Source organism: Rhinolophus sinicus, linkage group LG06 (genome assembly GCF_036562045.2).
Source record: "Rhinolophus sinicus isolate RSC01 linkage group LG06, ASM3656204v1, whole genome shotgun sequence".
In the NCBI taxonomy this organism is placed as follows: Eukaryota; Metazoa; Chordata; class Mammalia; order Chiroptera; family Rhinolophidae; genus Rhinolophus; species Rhinolophus sinicus.
Window position 1 is genome coordinate 78,256,634 of NC_133756.1, and position 16,332 is coordinate 78,272,965.

The window sequence follows — 16,332 nt, forward strand, 5'->3', positions numbered from 1 at the left end:
CCCAGAGAGACTGGCTGTGTCCAGGATATTGCATTCACCCCCAGGCTCCTCGCACAGGTCCCCTCGCGGAAGACGCTTGTCGCGTAGATTGTGAGGCGAGAGCCTGTAGGGGTGGAGTGTGGGGACAGAGCCCCAGAAAGTAGTTTCCAGGCTCTCGGCCTCACGTGGAGGAGTGCTGGCTCGGGTAGTAGATGGCCGTCAGCTGTGGCTGATTGGCCGTCAGCTGTAGCCAGTGAGCCAATTAGCTGCCAATATAACTGCTGCGGCTACGGAGGAGAAGGAGAAGAGAAAGAATGGGGGCTAGCAAGAAGATGGCGGCTGGTCTGGCAAGCGTGGATGGCGGTTTGCGGACAGTGTGGATCCAGCCTCCAGTGAGAGTATAGTGCCGCCAGACAGAATATAGTGGTATGACTCCCCTACCTATGGCTCCGTGGGTGTTCCTTTTTGGCCTCACCATGTCCTGCGTTCTTGTATGGGGAGCGGGAGCTGAGACCCCGCAGGCCGCCCCGCACGACAAATGACGCAGCGAGCAGGGTCTCCCGCACGACATAGCCTTTGTTTTATAGTCTGTTTTGTGTGGGGAGCCATGGTTACAGCTAACTCTGAGCCTTAACAGAATGGCTCGGTTTATGCTTAACCTGTTTCCTCCCCCTGAGGCAATTGTCTCTGCCTGCACCTGGAGGGTGCTTGCAAGCTGCTCAGGAATGTGGTGGGAGCGGCCAGTTCCCAGACACAGAAGGCTGATGCCTATCAGGGCAATTGATAAGATAATCATCTTTTGTAGTTTCAGTGATTTTGTAGTTTCTGTGTCTAAAGTTAAAGATTTACTGTTAATGAGGTAATGCATTTTTGTGCTTGTTAAACTGCACGTCCACAGAATGTATAAATTCTGGGGACAGAATAAACTCAACGGCTTCAGCATCACTGGGGTCCGCGATCGCCATCATCATACTGTGTGAGTGTCTTTTTTCATTCCCACTCCCCTTTTCAGGTACTGATCGACTCGTGGTGGCTGGCTCGCCACAGTTTTGTATGGTATAAGTGTTGCTACCCCATCTTTTTGTTTGTTTGTTTCCATTTTCCTGAAATATTTTTTTCCTTCCCTTTTCTTTCTTTCTTTCTTTCTTTCTTTCTTTCTTTCTTTCTTTCTTTCTTTCTTTCTTTCTTTCTTTCTTTCTTCTTTTTGTATTTTACATTTTTAAAATTAGTTTCAGTTGTGCAAAACAATGTAATAGTTAGACACCTGTACCCCCCACAAAGTGATAACCCCCCCCAAAATACTACCCATCTGATATTATATAGCTGTTAAAATTCCATTTTCTATATTCCCTATGCTATACTCCACATCCCATGAGTCTAAAGGTCTGACAATTCACTTCACAAACTTGCCACCATACGCTTACATTGGCAGCACTGTACAAACACCTCGGTAAGGTTTTATAACCTTGGCATATCAATGTCTCACAGCTGTGTTTGTGTCGACGTGTGGGGTTATCTTGCTGAGTGGTGTTCATTATTGTTGTTGCGTGTTTTGTGTGCTGTCATTAGAATGTCTGAGCTTGAATTAGAACAATGAACAAACATTAAATTTCTTGTTAAATTTGGCAAGAGTGGAAGTGAAATCGGGCATGTTAGTCCAACTATATGGGGATAATATAATGAAGAAAACGACAGTGTACATATGGATTAAATTTTTTTCTGGGGGTAGAGAGCACATCACTGATGAATAGAGGTCAGGGCAGCCAGTTACAAGAAGAACTGATGAAAACATTGCAAACGTTCCTCGAACTCTGTCAAAATCATTGGCTGACTGTGAGAAGCATAGCAGACCAAGTAAATATCGATAGAGAAACATTTAGGAAAATCTTAACTGAAAATCTTGGCATGAAAAAGGTGTGTGCAAAAATGATCCCAAAGGAACTCACCAATAAGCAAAACCAAAGGGGAGTCAAAGATTCCCAAGACCTTTTGGAGAGGCAAGATGATGTTTTACGCCATGTTATCACTGGTGATGAAATGTGGGTGTACGAATATGACCCTGAAACAAACCATCGAAGTACACAATGGAAGTCAGCCAATTCTCCATGACCAAAAAAGTTCCGTTGGTCCAAATCAAAAGTAAAAATTATGTTGCTAACTTTTTTGATGTCAGACGGATTATTCTTTATGAATTTATACCAACTGGACAAACGGTTAACCAAGTTTACTATTTGGAAGTATTGAAAAACCTGCGTGAAAAGTTAGATGTCCTGAAATTTTCATCAACAGATCATGGCTTTTGTATCACGACAGTGCACCAACTCACACAGCACTATCTGTGAGGGAGTTTTTAGCCAGTAAACAAATAACTGTATTGGAACACCTTCCCTACTCACCTGGTCTGGCCCCCAGTGACTGCTTTCTTTACCTAAAGATAAAGGAAATATTGAAAGGAAGACATTTTGATGACATTCTGTACATTAAGTGTAATACGACAACATCGCTGATAGCCTTTCCAGAAAAAGAGTTTCAAAATTGCTTTCAAGGGTCAACGAGGCACTGGCATCAGAGCATAGCTTCCCTGGGGGAATAATTTGAAGGAAACCATAGTGATAGTCAGCAATGAGGTACGTAACAGTTTTTCTAGGATGAGTTCACAGACTTAATTGTCAGACGTTTTGTGTGTGTGTGTGTGTGTGTGAGTGTGTGTGTGTGTGTATTTAATTATAGTTGATATTCAATATTATTTAACTTCATCTTCAGGTGTATAGCACAGTGGTTAGGCATGTATGTAGTCTGTGAAGTGGTCTCCCTAATAAGTCCAGTGCCCATCTGGCACTCTACATAATCTTTACAACATTATTGATTATATTTCTCAAACTGTATTTCATATCTCTATGACAATATTTTGACTACTAATTTGTGCTTTCTAATCCCTTTACTTTCTCCCCCATCCCTCCCTCCCCTCTAGCAACCATCACTTTTTTATTTTTTTGCCATATATCTCTGAGCCTATTTCTGTTGTGTTTGTTCATTTATTCTGTTCTTTAGATTACACATATAAGTGAGATCATATGGTATTTGTCTTTCTCCGTCTGACTAACTTCACTTAGCATACTATTCTCCACGTTGTTGCAAATGGTGAGATTTCATGCTTCTTTATGGCTAAGAAATACTTCATTGTATAAATGTATCACAGTTTCTTTATCCACTTGTCTATCGATGGGTATTTTGGTTGTTTCCATGTCTTGGCTATTGTGAATAGCACTACAATAAACAGGGTGCATATATTTTTTTGAATTAGAGTTTTCGATTTTTTTTGGATAGATACCCAGAGTGGAATTGCTGGGTCATAAGGTAGTTCCATTGTCAATTTTTTGAGGTACCTCCATACTGTTTTCTGTAGTGGCTGCACCAGTCAGCACTCCTACCAACAGTGCATGAGGGTTCCCTTTTCTCCACATCCTCGCCAGCACTTGTTGTTTGTTGATTTATTGATGATAGCCATTCTGACAGGAGTAAAGTGGTATCTCATTGTGGTTTTTATTTGCATTTTTCTGATGATTAGTGATGTTTAGCATTTTTTCATATGTCTGTTGGCCATATGTATGCCCTCTTCAGAGAAATGTCTCTTCATATCTTCTGCCCATTTTTTAATTGGGTTGTTTGCTTTTTTGCTGTTGAGTTTTGTAGGTTTTTATATATATATATAAATTTTGGATAGTAATCCTTTTCAGATGTATCATTGACAAATACCTTCTCCCATTCAGTAGGATGCCCTTTTGTTTTATTGATGGTTTCCTTTGCTGTGAAAAAATTTTTAGTTTGATGTAGGCCCATTTGTTTATTTTCTTTTTCCTTTGCCTAAGGGGAGATATCAGTAAAAATATTACTAAGAGTAATATCTGTGAGTTTACTTCCTGTATTTTTTTCTAGGAGTTTTATGGTTTCATGTCTTAAATTTAAGTCGTTAATCCATTTTGAGTGTATTTTTGCATATGGTGTAAGAAGGTGGTCCAGCTTCATTTGTTTGCATGTGTCTGTCCAGTTTCCTCTGCACCATTTATTAAATAGACTGTCTTTGCCCCAGTGTAAATTCTTGCTTCCATTGTCATAGATTAAATGACCATATAGGCATGGATTCATTTCTGGGCTTTCTATTCCTGTTCCATTGATCTATGTGTCTGTTTTTAATCCAATACCATGCTGTTTTGATTATTATAGCCTTGCAGTATGCTTTGATATCAGGTAGCTTGATACATCCCACTTTGTTCTTATTTCTCAAGATTGCTGTGGGTATTTGGGGTCTTTTATGATTCCATATACATTTTAGGATTATATGTTCTAATTCTGTGAAAAATGTCATTGATATTTTGATAAGGATTGGGTTGAATTTATATATTGCTTTGGGTAGTATAGACATTTTAACTATATGAGTATTAATTCTTCCTATCCATGAGTATGGTATCTGTTTCCACTTATTTGTGTCTTTTTAAATTTCTCTCTTCAATGTCTTATAATTTTCTGAGTACAGGTCTTTTACTTCCTTGGTTTTAATTTATTCCTAAGTATTTTATTATTTTTGAAGCAATTGTAAATGGGATTGTTTTCTAAATTTCTCCTTCTGATTGTTTTTGGTGTATACAAATGCAACTGATTTTTGAATATTAATTTTGTATCCTAGTACTTTACTAAATTCATTTATCAGTTTTAATAGTTTTTTGGTGGAATCTTTGCGGTTCTGTATATACAGTATCATGTCATCTGCAAATAATGACAATTTTACTTCCTCCTTTCCAGTTTGGATGCCTTTCATTTCTTTTTCTTGTCTGATTGCTGTGGCTAGAACTTCCATCACTATGTTGAATAAAACTGATGAAAGTGTACAACCTTGTCTTGTTCCTGACCTTAAGGGGAATGCTTTTAGCTTTCCTCCATGAAGTACAATGTTAGCTGTGTGTTTATCATAAATGGCCTTTATTATGTTGAGCTATGATTCCTCTATTCCCAGTTTGCTTAGAGTTTTTATCATATTTGGATGTTGGATTTTGTCAAATGTCTTTTCTGCATCTATTGATATGACCATATGATTTTTATTTTTCATTTTGTTAATGTGGTGTATCACATTAATTGATTTGCGGATATTGAATCAACCTTCCATACGAGGAATGCATCCCACTTGATTGTGGTATATGATCTTTTTAATGTATTACTGGATTAGGTTTGCTAATATTTTGTTGAGGATTTTTGCATGTATGTTCATTAAGAATCTTGGCCTATAATTTTCTTTTTTTGTAATGTGTTTTTCTGGTTTTGGGATCAGGGTGATAGTGGCCTCGTAAAATGAGCTTGGGAGGCTTCCCTCCTTCTGGATTTTATGAAACAGTTTAAGAATAGGTGATAATTCTTTTTTGAATTTTTGGTAAAGTTCACGTATGAAGCCATCTGGTCCAGGGCTTTTGTTTTTTGGGAGCTTGTTGATTACCAATTCATTTTCTTTGGTAGTAATCTGTCTGTTCAGAGTTTCTGTTTTTTCTTTATTCAATCTTGGAAGATTGTACACTTCTAGAAATTTAACATTTCTTCCAAATTGTATAATTTGTTGGCGTATAGTTGCTCGTAGTATTTTCTTAAATTTTTTTTTGCATTTCTGTGGTGTCTGTTGTCACTTCTCTTTTATTTCTGATTTTATTAATTTGGGTCCTCTCTTTCTTTTCCTTGATGAATATGGCTAAATGTTGGCCAATTTTGTTTATCTTTTCAAAGAACCAGCTCTTGGTTTCATTGATCTTTTGTATTTTTTTAATCTGTATTTCATTTATTTCCACTCTGATCTTTATTATTTCTTTCCTTGTACTCCTTTTGAGTTTAGTTTGCTGTTCTTTTTCCAGTTCCTTTAGGTGTAAACATAAACTGTTGATTTGAGATTTTTCCTGTTTCTTTAGGTAGGCCTGCATTACAATGAATTTCCTTCTTAGGACTTCTTTTGCTACATCCCATAGATTTTGGTTCATTGTGTTTTCATTTTTGTTTGTCTCAAGGTAATTTTTTATTTCTCCCTTGATCTCATCATTGACCCACTCTTTATTTATTAAGAGTAACCTGTTATTCAGCCTCCATGTGTTGGTGTGTTTTCCAGTTTTCTTCTTGTAATTGATCTCTACTTTCATAGCCGTGTGGTCAGAGAATACACTTGGTATGATTTCAATCTTCTTAAATTTATTGAGAATTCTTTTGTAGCCTAGCATGTGGTCTGTCTTGGAAAATGTTCCATGTGCATATGAGAAGAATGTATATTCTGCTGCTTTGCAGTGCGATGTTCTAAAAATATTGATTAAATCCAACTGTTCTAATGTGTAATTTAAGACTGTTGTTTCCATTCTGATTTTCTGTCTGGTGGATTTGTCCATTGGTGTCAGTGGGGTGTTAAAGTCCCCTACTATGATAGTGTTACTGTTGATCTCTGACTTTATGTCAGTCAATGTCTGTTTTATATAGTCAGGTGATCCTACGTTGGGTGCATAGATGTTCACTAGGATTATGAGCTGTTGTTGGATAGATCCTTTTATTATTATGTACTGCCCTTCTTTGTCTTTTCTTATCATCTTTGTTTTAAAATCTATTTTGTCTGGTATAAGTATTGCTACCCCAGAATTTTTCTCATTTCGACTTACATGAAATGTCTTATTCCATCCCTTCACTTTCAGTCTGTATGTGTCTTTTGATCTGAGATGGGTCTCTTGTAAACAGCATATCCATGGGTCTTGTTTTCTTATGCACTCAGCTACCTTATGTCTTTTGATCAGAGCATTTAATTGGTTTACATTTAAAGTGATTATTGATAGGTACATAGTTATTGCCATTTTATTACTTGTATTTCTGGCCTTCATTAGTTAGCTTGTTTTCACCATTCTTTTGCTTAAAGAAGCCCTTTTAACATTTCCTGCAGTACTGGTTTGGTGGTAACGAATGCCTTTTAGCTTGTTATTTTCTGGCAAGGTCTTTATCTCTCCTTCAATTTTAAATGTTAGTCTTGCTGGGTAGAGCAATCTTGGTTGTAGACCTTTGTTTTTCATCACTTTGAATATTTCCAGCCACTCCCTTCTACCCTGCAAAGTTTCTGTAGAAAAGTCAGCTGGAAGTGTTATGAGAGCTCCCTTGTGAGTAACTAGCTGTCTTTCTCTTGCTGCTTTTAGGATTCTCTCTTTGCCTTTAACCTTTGCCATTTTAACTATGATGTGTCTTGGTGTGGGCCTGTTTGGGTTTATCCTGTTTGGAACTCTCTGCGCTTCCTGTGCTTCTATGTCATTTTCCTTCACCAGGTTCAGGAAGTTTTCGGTCATTATTTCTTGAAATATGTTCTCAATCCCTTGCTCCTTCTCTTCTCCTTCTGGTATTCTGATGATGTGAATGTTGTTTTACTTGATGTTATACCACATGTCTCTGAAACTATTTTCATTCTTTTTTCTTTCTGTTGTTCTGACAGGGTGAGCTCTAGTACTTTATCTTCTAAATTGCTGATTCAATCCTCTGCTTCATCTATTTTGCTGGTAATGTCTTCTAGTGTATTCTTCACTTCAGTTATTGTATTCTTTTTTTATTACTGGTTATTTTTCATTGTTTCTATATCCTTCTTTATGTTTCCTATCACTTTGTTGAAATTCTCAGTAAGTTCCTTCATCATTCTTATCATCAATATTTTAAACTCTGTGTCTAGTGGTTGACTGCCTCCTTTTCATTTAGTTCCATTTCTGGAGGTGTCCTCTGTTCTTTTATTTGGGACATGTTTCTTTGTTTCCTCATTCTAGCTGTAGCTCTGTGTTTGCTTCTATTATGTAAATCATAAATGTCTCTCAGTCTTTGCTGGGTGGCCTTGTGTAGTACAAAGTGACCTTTGTAGTAGTATTGCTCAGTCTCTCTAATCTCCTGTGTGTGTGTTCCAGAGGAATCCTTGTGTTGTGTGCGTTCTCCTGTTGTAGTTGAGCCTTGATTGCTTTTGGCTTGTCAGTGGGTGTGATTGACTCCCAGGCTGACTAGCTGTGAAGATTGGCAATGTCCCCAGAGTATGAGCCACTGTGCGAGAGCTTCACCCCTGTGGGCTTTTGTGCCTGTTGTAAATTTCTATTGGATGTGCTCCTTGTAGGTCAAACCAGGTAGTGCTCCGGTTTGGTGGAAAGCTGGCCTCTGAGTGTGTTGATTCTGGTGCCCCTTGGGCAGGGCCATCAATTTCAAAACAAAACAAACCAATAACCGCACAAAAAAAAAAAAAAAAAAAAAAAAAATAGCATATACATTCACACATAACAACACCAAACACTCAAAACAAACAAAAATACAAAAATAGAGAAAACAAAAACAGAACAAAAAATAGAAAAAGACAAGAAAAGAGATAGACAATTATGTTCGCGAATTCATCCTAGAAAAAAAGTGCTATGTACTTCTTTGCTGAATATCACTATAGTCACCTTCGAAGTACTCCCCTTGGGAAGCTATGCACCGATGCCAGTGCCTAGTCCATACTTCAAAGCAATTTTGAAACTCTTTTTCTGTAATTGTCATCAGAGCTGTTGTTATATTACCCTTGATGTCCTGAATGTCACAAAAATGTCTTCCTTTCAATATTTCCTTTATCTTTAGGTAAAGAAAGAAGTAATTGAGGGCCAGATCGGGTGAGTAGGGAGGGTGCTTCAATACAGTTATTTGTTTACTGGCTAAAAAAACTTCCTCACAGTGCTGTGTGAGCTGGTGCATTGTTGTCATGCAAGAGTCATGAATTGTTGGTGAAAAATTCAGGTCATCTAACTTTTTCACACAGCCTTTTCAGCACTTCCAAATAGTAAACTTTGTTAACTGTCCAGTTGGTACAAATTCATAATGAATAATCCCTCTGATACAAAAAAAGGGTTAACAACATCTTGTAACAAGTTCGTGAACATAATTGCCAGACCTCCTTAAAAAACATATATATATATATATATATATATATATATATATATATATATATATATATATATATATATACAGTGGTACCTCGGTTTTTTAACGTAATCCGTTCCGGAAGTCCATTCAAGTTCTGAAATGTTCAAAAAACAAGGCTCAGTTTCCCCATAGAAAGTAATGCAAAATGGATTAATCCATTCCATACCTTTAAAATCAGCCCTAAAACTGCCAATTTAGCATGAATTATGCTATCTAATGATACCATAGATCCATAACATTTATGACGTTCATAAACTGAAATGCCGTCAACAGAGACATTCGAAAACCGAGGTACTACTGGATATGTATACAGCACGAGTCTTGGCTTAATGCCCACCAGCAATCTCCAGGTTGTCCACTACTGTAAAAAATCTCCTCTGCATCTTCCATAGGCGGTGCCAGCCGTGCCCCTGGCAATGCAGCTCTAGGTGTGCAAGGCTATGGGGTATAATCATTGGTTTCTACAAAGTCAGTGCAGTTTCTGCTCTCGCCCACCCAAGTGGCTGCTGAGAACACCACAGTCAGCCACTGGAAGATGGGCTTCTTATCTGTTATCAGGTTACCTGTGTCTTAGGGCACCTCTTCCATGAGGGGATGTGGAAGGCGAAAGTGTTCTGAGCTTCTGAAAACCTTGAACTGCCTCTGCAACCCAATACTAAACCTGTCTGTGTGTTTCAGGGGTTCTAGTTGCCCCACCAGCACCTGCCCAGAAAGGTGTGGGCTGCGTGGGCTAAAAGAAGCTGGCTGGTGTTTCCTGTATGTCCCTCCCCCCAGCCCAGTACTGCCACACCCCCTCAACTTTCAGTGTGTGTGTGTGTCTTTTAATCTGAAATGAGTCTCTTGTGTGCAGCATGTGTAAGGATCTTGTTTTCTTATTCATTCACCAGCCTATATTTTGATTGGAGCATTTAAACCATCTACAATGAAAGTAATTATTGATAGATATGTAGTTATTACCATTTTATTATTCACATTATTTTATCTTTTCTTTTTTTTCATCTTAAAGTAGTCTTTCTAAATTCCTTGTAATACCGGTTTGGTGGTGATGAACTCTTTAGGTTTTGTTGTCTGGGAAGTTCTTCATCTGTCCTTTGATTATAAGTGATAGCTTTTCTGGGTAGAGTAATCTTGGTTGTAGGTCTTGCTTTTCATCACTTTGAATATTTAGTACTAATCCCTTCTGGACTGTAAGCTTCCTGTTGAGAAATCAGCTGACAGTCTTATGGGAGCACACTTGTAGGTAATTAACTGCTTTTAGCTTGCTTTTTAAAAAAGATTATTCCATTTTTTTTTTATTTGGCATTTTAATTGCAATGCTTCTTGGTGTGGGCTTCTTTGAGTTCATCTTTTTGGGACTCTCTGTGCTTCCTGGGCTTGTAAGTATATTTCCTTCACTAGGTCAGGGAAGTTTTCCATCATTATTTCCTCAAATAGGTTTTCAATTCCTTGCTCTCTCTCTTCTCCTTCTGGTACCCCTATGATGTGAAGGTTGTTACACTTGATGTACCAGAGATTCCGTAAACCATGCTCGTGTTTTTGGATTCTTTTTCATTTTGCTGTTTTGTGTAAACGTTTTCTGCTATCTTATCTTCTAAATCACTGATTTGATTCTTTGCTTCATCCAATCTACTGTTGGTTCTCTCTAATGTATTCTTTATTTCAGTTACTGTATTCTTCATTTCTATATTATGTTATGTTTTATATCTCAATTTTTACTTTTCTTAGCTCTTTGTTGAAGTTCTTCCTGAGATCATTGAGTATCCTTATAATCAGTGTTTTAAACTCTGCGTCTGGTAGATTGCTTGTCTCCATTTTGTTTAGTTATTTTTCTGGTGACTTGTTATGTTATTTCATTTGGGATATGTGTCTTTGTCTCCCCATTTTGGCTGCCTCCCTGTATTTGTTTCTATGTATTAGGTAAGGTTCCAGGTTTTAGTAGAGTGTCCTTATATAGTAGATGTGCAGTGGGGCCCAGTGGCACAGTCTCCCTGGTCACCTGAACTGGGTTCTCCAGGTGTGTTCCTTGTGTGGGTTGTGTGTGCCCATCTGTTATAGTTGATCCTTGGTTGCTGTTCAAGGAAGGGATTGGCGCTTGGTCTAACTGATTGTGAGGAATGGCTGTGACTACAGTGGAGGAGCTGTTATGCAAAGGGTTACACTACAGGGCAGGATTAGCTTTAGCAGGGCTCTGGTGCTGGTCCAGACTGCCCTTTGGGTGTGTCACTCATGGAGGCACCCAGATGACGCTACAGCTGAGTCCAAAGCTGGCCACTAGATGTGCCAGTCCTGAGGCCTCCTGTGAGAGGCCCTGCTGCAGGACAAGTTCAGCTACAGCTTGTGACCTGGACATGGGCCACATGACATGAGCTACATAGCAATTTGCAGATGGAAGCCACGGGTGCTGGGATTGAAGGTGCCTGGGAAAGGCAAAGCCATGATCTGAGGCCAGCTGCTGCTAGTGCCAGTCATATGGCTGCTCAGCACAAAGTATTGGACATACCAGGGCCAGATGCTGCTTCTTTCTGTTTTTTTAACCTTTGAGAGGTTTTAGGAAAGTGTGCAGGATGAGCCAAGACAGAGCATTTGTATGGAAAAGCCACAGGAAACTTTGGCAGTGCCTGAAAGTTGGGTGGGGTGAGATCTCAGGGAATCATTAGGGCAGGGTGAACGAATGGTGTTAGCCAGGTTAATGGAAATTCTGAGATGGAGGCCACCTGCATCTGCATACCAGGAGGGGGGAGTGCTCAATAAAGAAACAATGGATTCTGCCAACACTTTTGTCTGGGACAATGCTGCCCCTCCAGCCCTTGCCCTATAGCCAGACAACTCAGTTCCTCCTCATATGTCCCTGATGCCTTTCAATCTGCTGCCCTAATGCTGGAGCTCAGAGTGAGTGAGTCCAACAGCAAGTACTTCCAGGTGCGGGCCCTTTAAGAGGAACTGCTGGGACTCCAGCCACCCTCCATCTCATCCAACCTTAATTTCTGCTGGTTTTCACAGCCAGAAGTTGTGGGGACTTCTCTCCCCAGCACTGCAACCCTGTGCTGGGGAGCCTGGATTGGGGCTGTGTCCTCTTGCTCCTTCGGAGGGGATATTCATAGCTGAGATATCCCTTCCTGATATTTAACTGTAACACGATGGTGTAGGACCAGCCTGTTCCATGTGTCTTCCTTGTCTGCCAATCTCGAGGTGGCTTCTTCTGTATGTCCTTAGTTGTAAAACTTCGGTTCAGCTAGATTTCAGGCAATTCTCAACGATAGTTTTTCTGTAGTTTAGTTGTAATTTTGATGTGGTCATGAGAGGAGGCAAGCACAGAGTTTACTTACTCTGCTGTCTTTACCAGAAATCCCCGCTTCTTCCTTTTTCTTTATATAGGCGTTTATTATTAAGAACTTCTCTCTTATAACTGCTTTTGCTGCATTTTGGTATGTTGTATTTTCAGTTTTATTTGTCTCAAGATATTTTTTTATTTCCTTTTGATTTCTTCTTTGACCCATAGGTTGTTTTCTGTAGCATGTTGTTAAATCTCCACATATTTGTAAATTTTGTTTTCTTCTTATAATTGATGTCTAATTTGATATCATTGTAGTCAGAAAATATGTTTAATGTGATTTCAATCTTCTGAAATTTATTAAGCTATTTTGGCCTAATATATTATCTATCATGAAGAATGTTACATGTGTGCTAAAGATGAATGTGGATCTTGCTGCCATTGTTTGAAATGTTTAGTAAATATCTGTTAAATCCATCTGGTCTAATGTGTAGTTTAACTTCAATGTTTCCTGGATAATCTATTCCTTATTCAAAGTCAGATATCGAAGGCCTCTACTATTATGGTAGTGCTGTCTATTTTCCCCTCAGGTCTGTTAGTATTTGTTTTAATATTTAGGTACTTTTATGTTGGATGCATAAATATTTACAAATATTATATCTTCTTGATAGATTGATTTTTTATCATTATATAATGACCTTCTTTGTCTCTTCTTAGAGTATTTGGCTTAAGGTTCCCATTCCTTCTTTATTTCTCTGTAGTATTTGTCACATATGTCATACATTTAAAAAAATGTTTTGTTTCTCTTTATCCCCCACTAGACTATAAGCCCTGTGGGTGCAGGGATTTTTGTCATTTTCTCCCTGCTGTGTCTCTAGCAACTAGAAAAGTACCTGACATACAGTAGATATGCACTAAATATTCTTGAACGAATGAGAATGTATGAAAGGAAGCCACCTACGTTCACCTATTTCAAATAATGATGAGAGGAAAAATTTTACTTGAGAACCTTTGATAGTGGGTGAAGTCTTTCAGTTACTGTGATTATTAGAGTCTGCAATACAATTATTTAGGAGCATTTCCAGCAGCCTCTGGCTTCCATGCCTCACTGCTGTATGAGAATTATAGAGCAAGGTACCCTCATTCAAAGATTTTTCTCCCTGCCCACTTTTTGAATCAAACGAACATTATAGAATCATCTCTTACTGCCAATAGATTTTGCCAGAACCCTCCAAACAATGTTTCAATACCAACTCCCCAAAGAAGAAATCCAATGCTGGGAATGAGTCAAGCAATCAGTTAGCAGCTGCCATTCTTAGGTTACTTTCTTCACACTGTTTTTCTCCCTATTTGAAATTCTTAAACCTTTAAGTTCTGTTCATTCTTCTGGTGAGAGATTTAATTATTGGTACTTTTAGTGGTACATGTTCACTACAGTAATGATGAAAGGTGATTAGTATTACAACTGAGAGGAGCTAAAGAGTGCTGAGGTGATGATGAAAGTGAGCAGCGAATGAGCACTGAGTGATGGCAACAGACCTTACTGGGTTTGAAACACCCACCAAGACAGGCAACTTCAAGCCCATGCAGCTTCTACTGATTTAGAAAAAGCTCCATATTAATAAATCAGCTCAAAATCCTCATAAGAGTCAGACTATTTAATTTTAGCACTGTCTTTTCCTTACATGTTCAACTATAAAATCTTAATGCAATCCAGAATTAAAAAGTAAATTGTAATTTGTATGTTTTTCTTTTATGTGCTACTTTTGAAGAAATAGATTTATGTGGAGTATTTTGAACTGAAAATTCTTTCCTTACTCTGGCTTCGGTGTATAATTCAATTTCCATGGCTGGCTCAACATATCAATACTTTCCCTTTTAAGATACCAGTTTCTTACTGGTTCCATCCAGGTATTGATTCAACACAATTTACCCAATTTATAGAAGTTAATAGGATACAAGTGATGGGTGACATTCATGCATAGTGGAATAAAAACACAGAAGGATGTTACTAACTAGCCACTGCTCAAGTTTCTAAATCAGATGAAATTTTATTTTTTATCTGCAGATCAGTTAAAGTCATTTGACCTGGGAATTCAGAAGGGAATTATAACAAAATTTCTCAATTTAGTTAGTAGTGCTAGTTAGTTACCCAAACTCTAGATGCAAACCTAACCTTTTATAAGAATCTACTAGTCTACATAGGCAAATATATACCTTTAACTGATGGGCCTAATTTTATGTATGAATCTTATTCATTACTTAAGGTTTGCTGAAAATGCAATAATCTCACTTTTATTTAATTATGTGGAATATACTCGTGTATTTTCATTCTACTTTCATCATTTTTGTCATCTCCATTGTACTGCTATTTCTTAATAACACTCTTTAAATTCCCTTAATATTTTTCTTTACAAACCTACATTTATCTTCACTCAAAGATAACAAATTAACAAATATTTATTGATCATGTACTTTGTTACACATTTTTGGGAGCTGGAAATACAGCTGTGACTAGGACAGATAAAGAACTTCTCACATAAATCACATATTAATGGAGAAGAGAGTCAGTAAACAAATAAATATAGGGCATTCTATAAACACAATGTCAGCTCAGTGCTATAAAAAACTAAAAAAAGGTAAGGAGAAAGAAAGGAGATGAAGTTGAGTAAGTGACACTCTGAGAGGGTGGTATTTAGTGAGTCTTGAGTGTTATCCCAGGAAGGCCACAGCAGGGGAAAAGAGCAGGGTAAATGCCCCAGTGTGAGAATGAATCCACCATACCAAAGGAATACCAGGAAGGCTGGTGTGTCTAGGACAAAAGAGGGAGATAGAGACACCCAGAGATGAGGCTTCAGATTCATGCAGGGACCAACTCAGGTAGGACCTCACAGGTTCTAGGAAGGAGTTGGAATTCCTTTGGTGTGTAAGGAGAAACCATTGGAGGATTTTCAGCAGGGAATGGACATTCATAATCATTACTCAGGCTTGTGGTGAAGAACTGGCCTTATATTAGCAATTCTGGAAACCCCTTAGAAAGTTCCTGCAGTGATCTGAGGGGAAGCAGAGCGGGCAGCAGCAATGGTGGCCGTGAGGGCAAGTGGATGGATTGGCTAGTTTTATTTTTCTTCTTATACACATCAAAAATAAATACACAAGTATTATATTAGGAAAAGTTTAAAGTTCCACTATGTTCAATTTGAAAGTATTTCACACACCATGTTCTTGGTCCCACCCTTTGTGAGACACTAATGTAGTGGTTCTAGTTCAAGCTCTGAAATTAGACTGTTTGGTTTTAGTACATTACCTGATTTATTGCCTGGCAGCCCTTTTGCCAGTCACTTTCTATTCCTTTCTCTAGATAATGAGGATGCTGAAAGCTTTCATAGTGCTATTAAAGTATTCCGTAGGATAATGTATGTGCAGTACTTCTAGCACAGTACACGGTGAACAACAAATAATGACTAATATATATCTGTGAACAATGTCATTCATGGAGACATCCAGTTTTTACTTTGTCTTCTCACAGTAACCACAATCAGCACTATGTTAACCTAACCTAAGAAACATGTTTGCTCATTTTTAGTTACTGCTCTTATTACCCATAAGAAGAACCATTTTTTTTAAAAAAAAAAATGGGCATTTAATAAACAAAATTAATATGCTGCAAATGTGGTGGTGTTTTCCAAACCATTTTAGTGCTTCAGATTCAGTGTTCTGGGAGGTTTTTGCTCTTGTGCTCCCACAGGTGAAATAACAACTGGAACTTACCAGAATTCCAGTCATCAAAGAATCTGCATGCAGTGGCATAAAACTAACACAGGTGCCATGGCATGCTGACAAAGAATAAATAGAAGCACATGTTCTGAAAGGTACATAATGCTGCACTTCTTAAAACACTACTTATGAAACGTGGTCAGCTTTGTTCTGCAAATTGGCTGACACCTAACATAGAGGAACTGCTGTTGGTGCGGCAGCCATGCCACCTGGATTCCCTTATCTCGTTTATTATTATTAACCATTTCAAAAACACTTTGGAGAATTTAAAGAAAGGGATAGATTGTGATCTCTGCTTTGAGTGTGGTCCTGCTAAAAAGCCAAAT

General features: G+C 38.2%; 1 long non-coding RNA gene across 1 annotated transcript in view; it reads left to right on the forward strand.

Annotated features, from left to right (window-relative positions):
* The first annotated feature begins 610 nt into the window (after positions 1-610).
* Positions 611-16,332, forward strand: part of LOC109436361 (uncharacterized) — a 46,255-nt gene continuing 30,533 nt past the window's right edge. Inside the window, exon 1 of the long non-coding RNA XR_012497777.1 lies at positions 611-955. This is a non-coding gene — a long non-coding RNA (uncharacterized LOC109436361). The remainder of the gene's footprint in view (positions 956-16,332) is intronic.